The sequence below is a fragment of the Acanthochromis polyacanthus genome, chromosome 8 (assembly GCF_021347895.1).
Source record: "Acanthochromis polyacanthus isolate Apoly-LR-REF ecotype Palm Island chromosome 8, KAUST_Apoly_ChrSc, whole genome shotgun sequence".
Classification (NCBI taxonomy): domain Eukaryota; kingdom Metazoa; phylum Chordata; class Actinopteri; family Pomacentridae; genus Acanthochromis; species Acanthochromis polyacanthus.
This window is the reverse complement of record NC_067120.1, coordinates 19,260,292-19,280,262: the sequence shown is the minus strand read 5'-3', so window position 1 is coordinate 19,280,262 and position 19,971 is coordinate 19,260,292. Positions and strand designations below refer to the sequence as shown.

Genomic DNA, 19,971 nt, shown 5'->3' with positions numbered 1-19,971 from the left:
GGCTTCCTGTGCAGCTCACAGTGCTCAGATCTCTGCACACACACACACACACACACTCCACCTGAGATGTGATTTCATTCATTTATCACTGCTCAGTTTTTGTAGTTCAGCCAAAACACGAAAGGTCAGTTCAGTTTCATAGACTATGACTAAGCAGAGCCCAGTATTTACCTGGGAATATTCAACATGCATGGAAGTCTTACCACCGACATCCAAACTTTAATTGTTTTCTTGTTCAGCTACTCTAGGTGACTGTGGAATAGATCTTTTGGAACTTTTGATGTTTAGCTGTATTCCAAACAAAAACAAAAAAATACAAGTGGAATTTGCAGGCTAGCAGCATCAGACAAAAATATCAATACCAGTCACACCAGGACATGTTGCAGGCCCAGAGCCTTTGCCTTCTGTCTGTTGCTCTTCTCTTGCAGATCTCTTGCTGGGCGGAGCCTGAAATCCCCTAACCTGTTACACCTGGCAAGTGTACCTGTGCACCTATATAAGCCAGCCTGCTGAGTCTGAGCTCTCTCTGCTTTGCTCTCTTCCCTGCTTCTCACATCCAGCCATCCATGCAGTACTTTGGTTGGTTTCACACTGACAACATGCACCACACACCCTCACACATCACTGATGCTTACTGTCACACCTCATTATCATGTTTACCTTAACAGGTAATCTTTTGTTGTGGTTGAATCCTCTTTTGTTGCAGCTTAATAGCCAGTTGTAACAAAGGTGATAGATATTAACGCAGGTGCTGCACTTGATTCTAAAATACTGAGAACAACTTTCTCTTTAAACAAATACATATTGCGCTTTTTACTTCACTATATTTTTTAGAAGTAATGGTAAATATTGTACAATGAAAAACACATGCTACACTAATAACCATCTGAATGAACAGGTTTGAATCCCTTTTTTCTTTCAAAATAAAGTTTTTTTTTCGAATTTTGAACTTTTCGACAGTCCTTAAACTACTCAACTCTTTTCCATCAGACAGCTAAATCCATGTTTAAAATGATAGCATTTCAGTAACAAAAAAACCTCTCTATTTTCTACATATTTATTTTAAAAATGCCAAAATAAAGCAGTAGCACCAGATTCTGTAAAATAGTCATGTGGCAACGACTGAAGAACTTTAGGGATGATCTGCAGGTTGGGTTTACACAGAGAATGAAGGAAGTAAATTGTGGTTGATGTAATATTATGTATATAGATTTTTAAGCAATAAAAAAATTCTATTTTCTGTTTGCTTTTTTTTATGAATTATGGCATTGTAACTTTGTTATATGTCATAAAATAGATGTTTGTGCTTTAGCCATGATTGTGTTTTAATAGGAGAATTATTGTGTGACAGGAACAAAAACGATTCTGAAACATTGTTCAGTGTTCAGAGTATTAAGTAGTAAACTAGTTTAACCTTTAGACTGTACCACTTTGGACAAAGGCATTAAGATTTCCCTCTCTGAACTTTTCCTTTTTTGTCCCCACTCCTCAGATTCATTTACTGACCTTTAAGAGGCTGTTGAGGACAAAACTTACTGTAAGCTGTATTGCATTGTTCAAGCTAGCTCCACCTACAAGCTACAGTACAACAGTAACATGCTGCTTAGTGACTCAGTAATATAGTAATATAGTTTTATGAACAGTTTCCTAATAAAATTATTACATTTTTACCAATTAAAGCTTTCAAATACATGACATTTTAAATGTAATAGCATTTTTTAAACTGCCACATATGTATTTTCACATGAGTAAAGGATCTGTGTTTTCTTCACCCCCGGTCTGTACAGCATGTACAAAATAAAACACCTACCGATCAGTTATAGCACAAAGACGCACTTGATCCATTACAGGAAAATAACAACCAGGCTTAAACTGTCAGTGTGACACTATCGCTCATTCCCGCAGTACCATAGCACTGTCAGGACTGTAGCATCACACCTGCACTTGTCATTAGCACACACCAGACTAGTGTATGAAAGCCAAGGACTTTCTAAATTAATCATGGGCATTCTGCATATTTCATTCTGTAGCATTTAGTTCAGGAACATGACATATTTTGGCTGAACAGTTCTCCTCATCCATCTCAAACCGACAACAAGAAACAAAATCTTTAATCAGTATTTCAGCCATCGCGAGAGGCTGCATGAAAATGTGTCAGCATCTTATTCTCTTACCATCCAAATTATTCACACTGTTTGTACTTCTGAGCCCCAGCCAGTCAGGAGTTGGCCGTTTTACAGAATCCCAAATTTACATTCTCTATTAATCTCGAGACCCTAAAACGCCACTCCATTGCACTTTATCTCGTTTATGCTTATGAAGTAAGCTCAAGTGCTTTTGGCAGCATCTTTGTTAGTCATGCACTAAATCTCAAGTTGTTTCACACCAAAATCTCAAGTCATTTCACACCATCTGCTACTTTAGAATTTGCCTCTTTTTTCTTTTCTTTTCCTTGCACCACCTCTCATTCCATTCGTGAATTAAGTGTCCCCGTGTATAAATTTCACTCCTTTGCCTCCAGTGCGACGTGCTGAATGTGGTATCAGGTTGCAGATAAATCATCTCCTAAGCATCGGTGGGGGGATACTAACAGTAAGTGTGTCCTGGGACTTGGTGTCACCATAAAACTACTATTAAAGGGGATGTGGGGGGTGGCTTAATGTGCCACTGCATGATTAGTATTTGTTCAGAGGAGAAAAAGAGCCTGATGTTGAGTTTATTTTTCACCATAATGGACCAGTAATCATTCTTGAGAGGGGGGAAAATGGAAGCCAAGACACCGGTGGCATCGGTGATAGAGCGACAGCGGTTGTGATGCCGAGTCAGCAGAAATCGATGTCTGTTGCCGACCCCGTTCATGAGGATGGTTCAAGGTTGGGTCCTGTGTGTATTCGAGATTGTGCAACGACCTCGCAGTAACATCTGGCGACGGATACGACACCGCATCCTTCATGGTGAGATTTTCCTGCAGCAGTCAGGATGTGTAATGTAGACAGAAGCAGCTGTTATGATGCCGCAAATGAATCATGAGTTCATCTCGCACATGCGTGCTCAAGGTGAACTGCGTGTGTTAACAGTGTTCGCTGTTCTGCCGGGAAGAACACCTGGGCATAATCTGTCTCGGTGTAAAATAAATAATGTGGCAAAGACTAGATCAAATCCAATGAGGCATTTTTATCATGTTTTTAATGTGTCAGACTGTGCAAGAATCCAGTTTTAGATGCACGCTCTTCGTTCTCATTATCGTCACTTGCTTTAAGCGGTAATCTAGAGTAGCTGGATTCAGAATAGGGATGATTTATTGGATCCCAAGAGTTTTAAATCCACCAGATTTCAAATTTAACCCTTTGATGTGCAGTGTGGGCCAGGAGATGCCCAGTTTCCATTGGATTTGGGTCACTTTTGAGCCATTTTGTGCGTCCAAGGGTTAAGGACACTCGTGATTGCAATATTTAAACTACTGTGAATCTGCAGTAATGACCTGGTGTTATGAGTCTCTATGGTCTCCTGGTGTCATTAATATTCATTCCTGTGCTGCAGCCCCACAGGTCAACATGAACTGTGCATGACTCGTCTGTGAAGACAGCCATCAGACCAAAACATTCTAAGCACATGCCTAAAGTGGGTGTGCATTAATGAATGATGCGCAATCAGGTTCTTGGAAGCTGTAAATTTTCCTGAGGCTGGTTGGTCGTCTTTTCCTTTAGCATCATTGATGATTAATCTCACAGATTTCTGTCAAAATCAATCAGAGATATATGGACTACTGTATATATAAAGTGTTTATACTGTACCTGCTTAGGATTGCTTTTAAAGTTAGATTAATTTGCTTTTTTATTTCCTTCCATTGATGTGAAAGGTGACACTAATAAGATGAAAATGACACTTTGCATTGTCATTTAGTAACTGGTTTGACCATAAAAGGGGCACCGAGTCTATGAGCTGTTTACCTTATTAAAGGTGTTATGGTAGTTCTCTGCCGCTTTATCAGATTCCCTCCCCTCATGGAGTGAAGTGACTCCAGATTCAAAGAGCTGCTGGTGCTTTAATGGCAGTTGAAAGGACGCTTCACCCTTAGAAAAATGCTTAGCACGTCAAAAATAAAAAGTTCAGCAACTTAATCTCAGGGAAGTTTCCTAATATTATAATTGTGACTCCACAGAAATATGCTAGCCAAAACTGCAATTAAAGTAAGTGAGAACAATAATTCAGAATTTTATTACAAGTCAGACATCCATTAGGAAAATTAAGAAAAAAAAAACTTGAAATTGCTTACAGGACTGAAACATTCTCCTGGTATGTCTGGATGAAGTTCTGCAGTTATGAGACCAGCTATTATACACAGTCACAGTATATGCAGTAGGAATTCATAATCATTATTTGAGAAGTTTGTCATATTAGGAAATTTTGTAGAGGGTGAGTCACTCAGTCCCAGCAAATTTTTTGAAAGCAGATCTGTAGCGAGGCACAAGGAACATTTTGCCGTTTTATTAGCCTTGAGAATCTGGGTGATTTATTTGGCCCTGATGAAGTAAAACTGCAGTCAAGGATGTCCGTTTCTCTACTGCACAATGAAATACTTTTTTTTTTTTAAAAAGGGCTAAAATTAAAAATGTGCGTGACAGCTACAAGGACATTGACAATTCATATACACATTGCAGATTACATGTATAAAACAGTGTCTAATTAGATTTAAAGCTGATTTTGTTGCGCATTAAACTCACTGAATATAGATTAAGTGTTACTGTTGGATGTTACTAGCATCATGCGTGTCTTTTCTCGTGGACCATATGGAAAACCTCGAGTCAGCTCAGTGTAATGCTGCACGACCCGAGGAATCTCTTTGCTAATGTGTCGTGTGACAAAAATGAACAAAGCCAAACTTTTCTTTGTTGAGAGGCAGCGGATTCCATTTTCACCTCGGACGGAATGATTCATGAAATCATTTAGGCGTCATTTTCATCTTCTTAATGATATTATAATTATACACTGAAGATTAATTTGCTTGTATGAAGCAAATTGTGTGATGGATTACCTATAAATTGGCATGGAGTAGGAAAAAATGGTGAATCACGACAGAGGCCAGAGATTTGTCATTGTGCGCCGAAATGACCAAAACATGTGGCGGCACGGTTGCTGCACAACGAAACCTTGAAAGAGACAATGCACACTTAAAGCAGACAACGCCACAATTAAGATTAGATTGAGTAAATTCTGTTAATTGCCCTTCACAAATGAGTCATTGATTTACTGCTTATTCATTAATTAAAGTGGACCTGCCGTGCTCCCCGGACACCTCCCTCATCCGTCCCAGTTAAACTCCTGCCTCTCAATTAGAGATGGCACCAACACGGCAGCCGGCATTTTTCAGCATCTTGCTCCTTTTTGTGCCACAGTCTTAAAAGCTGACAGTCACCCAAACTTTGCTAGGTTCCCCTAATTACCTTGATTGTGTTGTACTTTTAAATGAAGTCATTAAAATGAATTCAGACTCCTTTTGGAGGCTAGAGGGGGCCAGGAGTCGTGAACCATGAAAACAAGGACTCAGGGAGAACATAATTACTTTTGCATGTCAAAAGGTTTTTTTCATTGCCGCATGGGAGGCTGACTGGTTATTTGCATTGTGTGTTTTTCTTTCCCTTCAGTGGGCTGTTGTTACGTAAAGCTCCTCAAGTTGTTACACTGGAGTGGATAGACGGCAAAAAGTGTCGTTTAAAGCTTTGAATTCTGCTCAGAGTTTTAATGAGTCTTTACTAAATTGCATTTTTCAGCCAATGGACCACACTAAATAGTGAGATCTAATTCTGAAATCTTCCAGGCTGATATTCCCTGAACAATTCATGGTTACTGGCGGTGCATCATCGGCACAGCGTGAAACCTGGAAGACGTGTTGTATTTATCCACTTGGATGTTACAAACAGCTTGAGGATATAAATAAATAAATGCAGTAATCCTGAACATAACAAAAAAAGTGATCAAGACAGTAACTGGATGTTTTGATTAATGACAAACAGGATAAAGAAGCAACGTCTTTTATGATAAAATTAGGTACAAAACACGGCGAGTGCTACACGAGCACGACACACCTCTGCTTTGAAGTCCTCTTCACTGTGATGGAGATGGAGACAAGAAAATGTGGGGATGCATGAGCTTGTTTTAACCTTTTGGTATGAGTAATTGGACCTTACACTCTTCCATAAGTGGGTCAAAAATGATCCTCGTAAAAATCAATGTGTCTGTCACTTTTGGTTAAGTATAATCATTTGTATTAATACAAATGATTATACTTAACCAAAATATAATTATATTTTGGTCCACATCAGAATGACTTTGTTTGAAATCTGTTTATTTTTTTTATTTTCCAACACATTGATAATTGGAAAAGATTACACAGAACAGCAGTAGAAGACTGTCAACATCCATTTTGTTGACATCATTCCACCCTTTTCCTCCAGCTGTTGCTGGTCTTCCTCCCTTCAAGTTTGTGCACTGCATCCCTTCTTGTAGGATATCAGTAATTAAGAGTGTGGGGTAATAGTAGAAATGACTTTTTTTAAATTATATATTTAATATTTTTTTCAAAAGTATAAAAGACTAAAAACATTTAATGAAATGATGGATAAAAGTGTTTGTTTTTCGAGAAATAGCTGGAATATGAAGTGATAAAAACTTTTCATTACAAACACTACAAGAAAACAACCTCACCAGGTCATGCCCATTTATGCATCCAAGAGTTAATAGGAACCAAATCTTTGTTTTTCAAGAGGTTTTGGGTTGATCTGTTTTGATTTCACTGTCACGCCCCCTCCCGCTCCTGTGCTCTGGCTCGTCAAGCCAACTACAAGCGGCTGTGCGGCTGCGCAGCTGATTCGAGTCTCAATCAGCGCAGCATAAAAGCCTGGCTCTCCTCGTGGCTCACCGCTGGATCATTGCTTCATGCTGCATGCCTTTCATCCCCACACGCATGCCACTACCTGGACTCTGTTTTCACGTTGGATTACCCTGCCGGCTCCGTCTTCTCTCCTCACCCCGGAACCTCCCACTCCGCTCTGCACCCCTCCTCTGTCTGCTCCCAGTCTGGCTGCTTCAGTCCTCGCCACATCCACCACCGGCTCCCTCAGCTCAGCCCCCCACCTTGTCTCCCGTTCCCCGGACATTTTGTAAAGGTCAAAGTAGACTTTGTTTCAACAAAAACAGATGTGAAAAGAAATGCTCCAAGGTTCAATTAATACTTTTTAACTAGAAAATACCTCTGTAACTAATTTGAAATTAACCAAGTTTGTGGCAAAGCATATATTTGTGTCCATCCATGAGCTCAAACACTTTGACACAGAACTTCTATAAATCATTACCCTTTTCAACCTTGATTTTTTTTTTTTTTTTTTTTCACATGTCATAGCTCTGCACCTGTTCTAGATGTCTTCATACATCTGGCTGATATTCAATTATCCAAAAGATTCAATTACGTAGGTGGTGGAGGTTTTACTGAAAGCGAGGGACATTAAATTAGACAGCATGGTTGAGGTGATGGCAGTCAGTTCAAGAACAGAAAACTGAAAGACTGCATCAAATGGAATAATTAATGGTCTAAAACTCAGACCTCTGTCAAAGTGAGATCCCACAGCAAAGCTCTTTGTGTAGTGAAGGCTATGTAGAATGTTCTAGTTTGAAAAAGTCCATCAAATGCAAAAACATCACTACATGAGACAAAAAAGTGGTGCCTTTTAATTATACTTCAATTCATCATTTAACATCGAGAGGTTTGCTGTTCCAAGACTCAACAGTTCATTCTTTATTTCATTGTCATGTACCTTGTAACATTCTGACTTTGAATTACCCACCGATTTTAAAATGACTGTTGACACGTCTAACAGGCAATTTCCAGTTAACAGAAGCGTTCTTAAAAACCTCCAACTGGCTAAAGAAAAACAGACCAAAAAAAGAATGTTGAGGTTGTTTCTTTAATGATCTGAGCTGCTGGACCTGTCAGAGGTGATTCACATGACCCTGAAGCCTTCAGGGTTTTCACTTTATTGCTATGCTTTTACCAGAAAGAAGAGGGAGGGGGGGGAAAGTCAAAAACAAATGAAACAAGACATGAAATTAGTTATTCTCAGAGTACTGTGACTGGGATAAAATTTTAAAAAAAAGTGTTCAACTTCTGTAGCCATTGCAGTGGAAATGTGATTTTGCGTGCTGCTACTCCCAAGGATAATGATGGCTTGAAATTGTATGTTCTGAGGATAAAGAAATAAGGGATATTAAGGAATACCAAATGTATAGTTGGACATTTTAGTAAATAGACTTGTTCGCTTTTCTGCCAAAAGCTGCATGAAAAAAAAATCCAATTAAATCAGTTTACGATGGTTGACCAAAATGTTCCAAGAGCCATAACAGTCATGTCAAGCTCTGTAACTTTAATCTCAAAATGACAGCCCTTCAACTGGAAGAAGTCATGGATAGCCAAAATCTGGGGAGTAGGGCAGCTGCAAAGTGGCAATTGTGCTGTTATGGCCAAAAAAGCTCATGCATAATTGCTGTGCTTTGTTTGGGTGTACACCAGGGGCGGCTGGTCAATAGAGTTCGGGATTGTCACGTCGCAAAGCATCTTGGGATTTGTGACCTGCCCACTAGCGGCCTCATTAAAACCTACACAATTTTACATGTTTTTAGCGTGCAAACTTTCTGGTCATCAGCAACAATGGGGCGCAGATGTGTGGTGGGTTGTGACAGTAAGTCTCACCACTGCTCTGGGAGAAAATTGACCAACGGGCTAAAATATTTAGGTTTTCCTGCTTGGAAAAGACATCAGGGGAGTGACATCTCTGAAATGACAAAAAGATGCTGAATGGCTTGGATTGCTGCCATTAAACTAAAGTTAATCTCTTTCGGCAATATTCCCAAGAGAATGTTCGTTTGTTCCAGGCATTTCCATAAGGGTGAGTTGCCTTTTTGTTCTTGTTTCTGCCTGTCAATCGTGATATCCTTAGCCCACTATGGCAGCTAAACATCTGTCAGTCCCTCTCGTTTGGTTGTCACTGGACCGGCTTTTGTGCTTGGTATGGATCTATCCCATCAATTAATCCTATTTTCTCCATATATCTTTGCTTTGCTTCGTTGTTCAGTTTTTCCCGGTAGATAATAGCGCATTTGCCTCTGTTTTGGTCCTTTTTTAAATGAAAACAATCTACTACACCAGATGATGCGGTTGTTTTCAGGCCACAAACATGGAGGGCGCATCCCATAATCCATCATGGTAGGACGTCCATTCCCGAACTCTATAGAGGACGCTAGGGTGCCGCCCCCTCTGTCTCATCATGTAGAGTCACAGCTCTTCCTTTAATAAAACATTTTTAAAGTTACATTTACATGTATATCCTATGTTTTTAACAAGTAAAATGGATAATAGAGCCTGTAGAGAGTTACTAAAATGTATGATTTGTAATAAAAAGTCAGATTAGAATCGCCCGGCGTTGTCTACAATTACTAATAGTAGAGATATATCCGGCCGAGGCGCATTCATCTTTCCCCATTGACTCTCGTTATAACTTTGACATGCGCAGTTCGTTCCATTTCAATACAAGAGACAGGAGACAGCGGGGCACAGGCAGACCGCGCCCTGCGCTGAACTGTCTCTTATCTTCAGCAACACAGAGTTCAGGAGTTGCAATGGTGCTGTGGCTCTGTACCAGCTCTTCATGAGCAACAATCTTCAGGTCACCTTCTCAGAGACTGTCTCTCCTGAAGATCCTCATCACGACTCCAATGACGACAGCTGAATCTGAGAGGTGCTTCTCAACACTAAAAAGAATCAAGACCTTCCTCAGGAACACGATGTCACAGGATCGTCTTAATGCACTGGCCATGCTCTCTATGGAAAAGAAACTTGTCAGGGAGACCCCAGATTTTAACCATAGAGTCATTGAGAAATTTGCATGTCTCAAAGACAGGAGAGCAAAAAATAACACAGATGTAGAGGTGCTGGCTTTAATCTCTAAAATGTGAGGATTTACTTTTTTAATAATGTAAAATGTTAGTTGACACAAGTGGCACTTTAGACTGAAAGCCTGTTGATTTTCATATGTTCTGAAATCTGAGGAATTACTGTTTTTTATTTTCATTGTAAATATTTAATGTTAGTTGACAGAAGCACTTTGGGCTCAAAGCCTAAGATAAGATAGGTTTTATTTGTTTCACCCAGATTGCACGTCTCATTCCACGCCTTCTTCTTCTGTGTCTAGCATACTCAACTGCCAACTGTAACAAATCTTTGGTGATGTTGCAGCACAGCAACCTCCATCTCTGAACTGCTGGTACAAACTGATACAGATTTGGAAATGTGAGACTTTTATACCCCCCATACGCTTGAAATACGCATGGGATAAGTTGGCTGTACGCTCAGAAAATGTTAGGCATAAGTTGAGTACGTTAGACACACGTCAGACACACGTTCATTATACGCTCCTCTAACGCTAGGTTTCCTGACCCACTCAATTTCAACGCATGTGAAGCGTACTCGACGTATGAGTAATGTACCTTCAGCGTACCTCTAGCATGTTCAGCATATGAGGAGCGTAAAATTCATACGTCAGCATCCGCTGAAAATTTTTGTGCATGTTCAAAAAATGTTTTGGCCGTCAGTGTAAACCGACGTACTAGAAACGTATTTCAGCGTACCCCTAGCATGTTTCAGCGTATGCCTAAAAAATCCATACGTTCCTCATATGATGGCTCTATACGCTAGAGTGTGACAGGGCCTTTACCATCCTACCTTCTGACACAGAAGGTGATGTTTTCTTATAGAGATTGAGGTCAAAAATGAGAAAAAGAAAAAACCACAACAAGCACTAAGAGCACAGTACTCTGCTAAAGTTGGTCATTCCTTGTATAATTTCTGATGGCTGAAATCTTCAAAAAAAAAAAAAATCCGTGGATCCAGACTATAAGCTGTGTCCCTGCCAAAATCTAATCAGTCGGTCCTTGCATCATTTCTGACCTTCCCTGAAACTTTCATCTAAATCTGTTAGTCTGATTTTGAGTAATGTTGCCAACAGACAGATGGACGGACAGACAAATCTACGCTGATCGTCACAACTCTGCCGAGGCTCTGACTCCTTGGAGTAAAAATCAGATGTGCACTAACCAGTGGAAACAATACATGTGTTCAGTTCAAATGCACAGTCCCAGAACTTTTTGATCAACTGAGTATGTATGATGGGCAAAGTAGTACAATGTCCATCTCATGCCTCTTCAAGATTTTCCATATTGGATGGCAATAGATATTGGTAATATCCAGTTTCACAGCAAATGCTTAGTTAACTTTGAGAACACAATTTACAAATCAAATATGCTTTTCTGTGGGTTTATATTCCCACCTAAGTTAGACTGGTCCTCACAGAACTCCCTGTGTTTAGGCTTCTTGGTTTCTTCCAGCTCTACAGTAACAGTGGAGCTCACAGTCCTCAGCATGGCTGTGGTGTAACCAGTATGAGATATGAATAACTCATCTCAGTTCACAGCATGAAAACTGTACGAATGAAACTGATGTGAATGACTTGTAAATTAGAGCCTATGCTTTTCCTTATTTAAAATGACTTGAGCACCAGAGGTAATTAACATTAGAGTGAGCTTGTTGTCTTTGCCATTAGCCGAGTTGAACCTACTGTTTGTCATTAAAACAAAACCTACAAAGCAGACTGAAAATTTTTATGAGTACAGACAGGGGAGGGGAGGGAACTGAAATTACTTTAGTCTTTTCATTAACATTTTGTTCAATATTGCCATTGAATGCACTGGTGAAGAGTAAAGTGCTTAAGGTTCTATGGCTTTATCTCAAACATCCTGATTAAAATTTATTTCTTAAGTTGAAAAAATAAAAACAAAAAAATAGCTCTTGCGTAAATCTAAGAAATTAATGCAGTGAATTTAAATTCGCATGACAACTAGAACTGTTAAACTGTGTCCTCTCAGACTGGATGCATGCTACCAGTGTTCTTAGTCTTTGAGAAGATAATACTCAAAAAAAAAAAAAAAAAAGGTGTCATTTGGTTGAAAAATCATTTCTTCTTAAAAGTTAAGAAAAATCATTAAACCAAATTGACATTGTAGCTTTACCTTAATTCAGTCTAGCTTATGGACTGAAATATAGACTGAGGGTGGCATGGCTCTGTGATTAGCGCCTTGCATGGCAGCTTCCGCCATCAGTGTGTGAACGTGACGTGTAATGTAAAGTGCTTTGGTATCTTTCAGGTATAGTAAAGAGCTATATAAAATACAGACCATTTACCATAACTAAACTTCTTGTGATTCTAAAGACAGATCTTTCTGGAGAAGTCAAACATTACTAAACTTGAGAAAATGCTTATTACTCCGCCAATGATGTGGAGTTATGTGATAATTAGTGTTTGTTAGCAACATTACTCGAAAAACAGACTCATGAATTTGGAAGAAATTTTTAGGGACCGTCAGAAATGGCACAATAATCCGATTTTGGAAGTGATGCAGCTTATAGTCTGGAGCCACAGTTTTGTTAAAGATTTCTGTATCATTGTGAGATAGCAGCATGGCGTCACTGTAACTACGAATACAAGGGAATACTACAGCAGCTGGATGCTCATGATCACATAGTTGTGATCCTACTAGCAATATTAAATGCCCACAGTCTATAATGCTGTGATTTCTGCTGCAAGTTGTCAAGATTTCAAGCCCGTGGAAATTGACTGAGCAGCCTTGGTGGAGTCCTGCACTCTGTGCGCTTTTCTTGTGGTTTAATTTAATCATTCACACACTATCTCCGTCCATAACACTTCCTGCCTCGGAGCTTGTGAGTGTAAGTGCAGTTTTCTCCCACAGGTCACAGAGCAGTCCCACTAGTGCAGTTGGGGTTAAGCATCTTGCTCAGAGGCACCTCAGAGCCATTGTTGAAGCTTTTAATTGTTGAGAGAGAGAGAAGTGAATGCATTGGCAAGATATTCCCAGATGGTGCACAGAACTTCAGCATATGAAATTAAAAAATAAATAAATAAATCTGCATATCACTAGTGTTACATTTCCTCCCCCCAGAAAACAAGATATTTAAGATCATAAATGGGGAAACTCACAAAAACTGCACACTAAAAATGGGGTCAGTAATAAAACTGGTTCTTTGTTTTCTAAAACATGACAGTGAGATTTGTCCCAATTACTGCCCGTTGAATCTATCAAAAGAACAGAACACAACTTATGTTGAGTCACTGGTACAGAATAATTCTCTCAGACACTCAAACTGAGAAAAAAAATTCAAAACCCCTCTCTTAAAATAGTCTCCCAACCAGGCTGATCACCAACAGCCCACAGCTGAGCTCTACTTCACAGATGCAGCTGATCTACCTGATGATCAGGGTGAGCTGAGATCTGGTTTTTGTTCAAGAAAAACTAAACGTTTCGTATCAATCCATGACACTAGATTGCTAATAAGTTTGTTTTTCACGCCAAATGTTTCATTTAACACATCATTTGTTTGTATCACATCCCTCTTAGGTTACGGATTGCAGAGGCCCGATTAGGGGAAAGTATTGTTGTAATACATAACACACTGACACAAAGTTTATCTCCAAATGGAGATAAGAGAAGCAACAACAGGGACGACTACAGATATCATGAAAAACACAATGACGCAGGTTTCTTTTCTTTCTTTTTTTTTTACCAACTGATTTACTAAATATTTTGGCATGTGTTAATAGCTGTCAGCTTAATCACTTCTTTATTAGTCTCTCTGTATATTTATTCATTTTTGCTGGTGGAATACTGAAGGAGTCCCTCCTCTTAGGTTAATAAAAAGCTTGTTGTTTGTTAACTATGCTGAGGGACTGTGTGTATTTTTCTGTTCCAGCCAGAGATTTATTTGCAGCTTGAAAGAAAAGACTCAGAAATTCCTGTGGGGATAATATTTTAGACAGGGACGGCTGAAAAATGCTGCATAGAGGGTGGAACTGTGTTACCCACTGTGCATGCCACTGTAAGGTAAACTCCCCAGGATCCCTGTTAGTCACTGAGGCCATGATATGTTCTGCTGGGTGCCTGGGGGTGTGTGTGCCACACGGGTGATGCTGTTGCCTGTCAGGTGGCTTGTGGTGAGAGCTAATCCTGTTGAAAATAGAAATGTTTTCTGCCTTGGGATTGAGGGAGGGGGTGCGAGAGTGATGCGACCGGCCCCAAGGAGCCAGTCATCCATGTGCACAAGGAGAGATAGCCTAATCTTGTCACAGACACAGGGGGGAAAAAAATGAAAGTCCCAAGCTATCAGTGGCAAAGACTTCTGCTCACGGAGATGATTTGTAAAATCATGCTAGCACATGATAGAAACTGAGAAAAGTTTTTTTTTCTTTCTTCCCAGAGGCTTTTGCTGCTGTTGATCCCTAATTCACTTATGCATACATTATGTCATTTATTATATCATACTCTTACCCTTGAAATTACTTTCCTGTCAAGCTCGCTGGTGGGAGTTTTACACTAGGACTCCATCGTCTATCATGCTCTAGTTTTTCATTTTGTTTGGCTCCCCTCTCTCCATTTTAAATGTTAAATGGAGTGCAGATGGTGTTTATCAATGACTCTTCTTCTCTACTCCCGTTTTCTGCATGAGCCTCGGTTTCTAGAAGTGTGCGTGCTTTTGTCGTTTGGCTGTCTCAAAAGCCAAGGTTGTTGGAGGAGACGCTGCTGGTTTTCAGGTTATTCTGTGATTCCGCTTCTCTCCTGTGACTTTACAAAATGTCAGTCAAGTGTCCTTGTTGTCTTTGAGTCTCAGCTATACTTCACAGACAACATGTGGTAGCTCCTTGCTGCTCTGCGTGCTGCGGCGGCGGTATTCTCCGAGGTCCCCTAAATATGACAGAATGGCAGGAATCATTTTTGCCCGAGCTGACGGCTTTCAAAGTGGGGAAAACAATGAGCTAATTCCCTTATCAGGCTCTACTTCACTCTTAAAATACCCAGCAGCAGTTTTCATGTGGAACTGACTTCCAGGTTTCACTCAGAGAGCTCCTTGTGCTTTATCAGAGGGAAGCCAAGCATGATGTGTTTATTCAGCAAGTAATGCCATTAAGATTTAAATACTGCGAGGATTCTTTAGTGAGGATTGACAAAATCTCTCACATCAAATCACATTGTGGGCAATCATGCGTGGTATTGGAACGAAAAAAGAGACATCATCACTATATGTGAGCTGTCTATTGTTGATTCGGCTCACCTCTGCACAAAGCCTAAGCAGGGGTTATTTATAATGCAGTGATTTTAATGCATTCATTTGCAGATAAATGTCAACCAAGATTTCCCCGCATTCCTCCACTTACCTGCCAGCTTATTTAACCAGCAACCCAATAAAAAGCTTCCATCGCTATCTCTGTAGTGTTGGCACGTTAAACATTTAAAGTAAATTACAGCCGTCTGAAGTTTTGTTGTTTCCCATCATGACTGGCTTTATGTTTACATGCCTAGTGGATCTCAGCAAAAAATGTCTGGATTAACTAGTCCTAATGACCCTGAAGGATTTTATGTTTTCATTTTAATGGATAATGCTTCATGCCAATATTAGCATTTGTTATGGACCACTTAACATTTTTAATTTTGCCATCGAATTAAATGCATCTGCTAATATATGAATCTATAGGGTTATCAGTGTGGGATTGCAGCATTTCAACACAACCAGTCACATTTATCTGTTGTTGCCTATCTGATATATGTGATTTTTTTTTTCAACTTGTTTTGCATCTTTGCTATTTGTGAAATAAATATACATATGTAGAGCAACATGTAAATTCCGTGTCTTTACAGCTTCTAAACTACGTCACTCGTAATGTGCCATTCAAGCTGCAGTACAGCTGCTGGTAAATAATCTGAAACCAAATATCATGCATTGAAATTAATTGTTTTGCCAGTAATGAGGCAGATGAGATGTCGAACATCTTGCCGAGGAAGAGCAAGGTGTCTCTATTACTGCCAACAACTCTGCAGACAAATTACACCAGCACAGATGCTCCAGCACTTTGCTTTGGATCCAAGGCCTGACTTTTCTCAGCCAGGAAATCAAAGGGAAGTTGCATCCCTTCTGATTTAAATGCATCAGCTAGTTTCTATGTGCATGTATCAGAATGTGGAAGATCAAATGTTTGCCAAGACATTTGGCGGCTGATGCCTTTTGCGCTGTTTGCTGATAAACATGGCTTATCTGGTGTAATGATATTATACAGTAGCTTCTGATTTTGGGATCTAAGTGTCAAATGCTTTCATGTTAATGGAAACGGCATGTCATCAGGTGAACAGAACAGCCTCTACTGTAAAATGCTGTTGTACAAATACAAATCAGTTACTGGAAATGTGAGTATTAATAACTTCACCAGCAGCTATTGTGTAATTTATTAAATGTAATGAAGGAACTAATTAACTTCAGCTTCTCTACTTTGAAACATCCAAGATCTGTTTGGCATTTCCAAAGTCTGCTCGTCTCTCACCCACAGAGAAGGAAATGGAGCATGTGTTTATTACTGGCAGCTAGTTGAGATGTGAAATCCAAAAGCAAAACTGAAATATTTTTGAACTCTTTTGCAAAAAGCTTCTTCGGTGTGAAGTTACCACACTTGTAAATGGAATAGTGAACAGTTGGCATCGATGATTGCAATTTTGAGTGGTTTTGTTTTTCTCCTCACATTCAAACTCCACCTTGTTATTTTGTTGATGTTTTAATCTTTCAGTTTTTAAAATTAATTTATGTAAAGAAATTAAAATATCCTTCCAGGTGGTTTTAAAACTATTAACTTGCTGACACGTTGAGTGTTTAAACTTAAAATTACTTAAGCTATAAGTTAATTGATTAAGGTGAAGTCAGGCTTTAAATACACCAGCATCCTTTGTGGAATGTCACCCTGATCACTTCAAAGTTGCTCAAATCTATATTTTCAGACTAACAATAGGTCAGATGACTACACTCTAAAAATATGTAGAAATGTTTTGGTACAGTAAAATGAACAAGAAAAGCACTCAGAAAACACAGTAATCTGCCAAGGCTGTTCATTCCCCCATATGGCATTGTCAGACATGCAGCATATTTTTGTAGAAATGCAGCATTTTTTAAAAAAAGTTATTGATGATCAGAAATCACGGCACATAAATGTACTCACAAACAAAATGACCATGTGCTGAGCACAAGAATGCACGTGTACGTTATGTATGGATACTGAATCATATGACCTAAATATGGAACAGACGACGGGAACTGATGGGACTCAGAAACACCCCCCACAATTTAATCAGTTGTTCCTCGTGTCATTTCTGATGGATAAGTCTCAATAAGTCTGCAGTGGTCAAATCGTGGTAGAATCACAATCATGTGATCGTCAGCAGGCAGTTGACGTAGCGTTTGCTTGGTGTCATAGTTACAGTGATGCCGCACCACTATCTTGCAATGATATAACAATCCTTAACACATCTGTGGATCCAGACTATAAGCTGCATCACTGCCAAAATCCAATCATCATCATCATCATCATCAAAACTTTATTACAGACACAGGGTCCAAATTAAAAAAAACAGACAGCACACATAAGAAATGTCTAGAGCAGACAACTATACCAGTGACGCCACAGTTCAGAATGATAGCGTGTGGCACTCATTTTGACATTAGTCAGACTCTTAATGATCGTATTCTCACAATGATTGAGCCGACAAATAAACCTGTACATAGCGTTTCTCAAAACTGCATTAAATGTTTGAATCCCAGTAGAAACAAATAGGTGACTGGCACTCTCCCATCGAGGCTTCTTCAATATTATTCTTAAACAGTCATTGTATGCCACATCAATTGATCCTTGTGTCATTTCGGAACTTCCCTGAAAATTCCCTCCAAATCCGTTATTCCGTTTTTGAGTAATGTTGTGCACAGACAAACGTACGCGGATCGTCACATAACTTCACCGTGTACCTTGACAGAGTAATGAACACAATGGTTTACATCAGTTATTCGTGAATGAAGATGGTGCATTTATGATGCTTTTATGTTCTGCTACAAACTACCTTGTGTGATAAATACTAGCTTTGCATTTCCAATCAATGGTATTTTTAATTAGCATTCTTAACTGTTCGGGCATTTTATGATAGAGGAGGGCCTTTATCATCCTGAACTCCAGGTGAAGAAAAAATAAATCATCAAAATTTAATTGATGTTACATCAACTGAAATAGATTTTTAAATCAACTTAAATAGTTAATCTAAATCAGTAAATTAGATTTCTTTTTTAATCTTGCAAGCATGCATTTGATTATATATATTTGAATTACTTGCGAGAGTGTGTATGTTTGTAAAAGTTATTGCAACAGCGAATATCACCCAACTCCACAGTCCAGCTGTTGCCGGTGAAGCATTTTAGCATCTTTAATTGTAGTTTTGCGGTGAAACTTTACAGTTTTGGTTTACTCCCACCACTCTCTGTATCTGCAAACACCAAACACACACATACACACACAGGTAGTGTCTAGCTGGTCAAAATAATAAAGCGCTGAGCGGCCAATGAACAACATATTTCCCCCAGGAGTTGATGGAGACCAAAACAAAGCTAAACAAAAGCATAAATATTGGACTTCATCCTTTGGAATTCATCATGTGGCCGGAAACACATCTCCAGATAAATAAAAATGTTCTTTCATGTCTGCTGCTGTGTAAGCAACTCTTTGCTAACAACTTGATATATGTGATAATATATCAGCATGGTATTTACAACTTCTTTTCACTGCCAACAGTTGTTTAGTGTGTGCGCTTTGAAATAACAGTCACAATGCACACAGCACATTCAATTAAAATACTGCATATGCGTGCAGTTTGGTAATTTTTAAAACAATTTCACAGAGAGATTTAAAGCATTCATAGCACGGAACACTGTGCCCTGCTTATGAAGTAGGAAATACATAGATAAAATTAATCTTATATATAAAATGCACAGTCTGATTTATTAGCAGAGGGGTAAATTTCCATTTTTGCTTTGTTCTTGCAGGTGGCTGATCAATTGAAGAGGGAATGCTGCGAGGGGATGTGGATTAAGGGGAGACGTTGCCCAGCACACACCTTCAGCCTCCCACCTTCTACACAGTAAGCAGATCCAGAAGCTCTTTGGAATCAGCAGGCCAGCAATTACTGCCTGTGAGTATTATTGCACTACCAGAATTATGAGGCATTCCTGCTGATCAGCACACAGCGTACAGTGGTGAAAGCATCTCCAGCTTCAGCGCACGGAGATGCGTCGCAGCTGTAAGCCGTGTCTGACACATTTTAACACCAGACGACAAATAATTCAGTAAGAACCATTCTGGGGGAAAAAAGAACAACGTGCCGCATGTGGTTGAAGCGAGGATGCTATTAACAGAGATTTAATAAAACTGACTCATCCCACTGCAATCAGAAGAGACATTTCAAATTTTGGAATTTCTCCTCTAATTATCTCACTGACTTTTTACATGACTGCAGTACTTCTAGACTGACTTTCGATGCCTCTAAAGCAGGTGACTGGAGGACTTCAGACCACTAGTTGATCTGCAGTGACCATATTACCAAACCCTGTGTCCTCGAAAGTTTTAACAAGTTTTCCCAATTGTGCTGGGGTTGGTCTTTACTATTGTTGTTTGCAGACAACTTTGCAAGCACAAAAGCACAGGCCTAAAATGCTGCAGAACAGCATTTGTACCATGCAGTTTAGGCAACAGGGACACTTGGGTTAATGCAGTGGAAAAAGATGACTTTTTAATACATTTTCTGCATATTTTGGTGTGGCTGATGAAACAATTGCGACGAGCTGACACTTGCAAAAATAGATATTGTAGGAAACTAAATGAGACAAATTGTCAGTGAATATTTTACTGTTACAGTGTGAATATCAATTCACGTTCTCAAAAAAATATTCCCTCATTTGTCCGTTGATAACGTAATCCAGACGACATTACACTTCCTCCT

The 19,971-nt window shown here is 39.4% G+C and overlaps 1 protein-coding gene across 1 annotated transcript in view; it reads left to right on the top strand.

Annotated features, from left to right (window-relative positions):
- The window catches only part of lingo1a (leucine rich repeat and Ig domain containing 1a), a 158,536-nt gene that overhangs the window by 67,582 nt on the left and 70,983 nt on the right, over window positions 1-19,971 (top strand). Inside the window, exon 2 of the mRNA XM_051951772.1 lies at window positions 19,019-19,164. The gene's annotated coding sequence lies outside the window, so the exon portion shown is untranslated. The remainder of the gene's footprint in view (window positions 1-19,018; window positions 19,165-19,971) is intronic.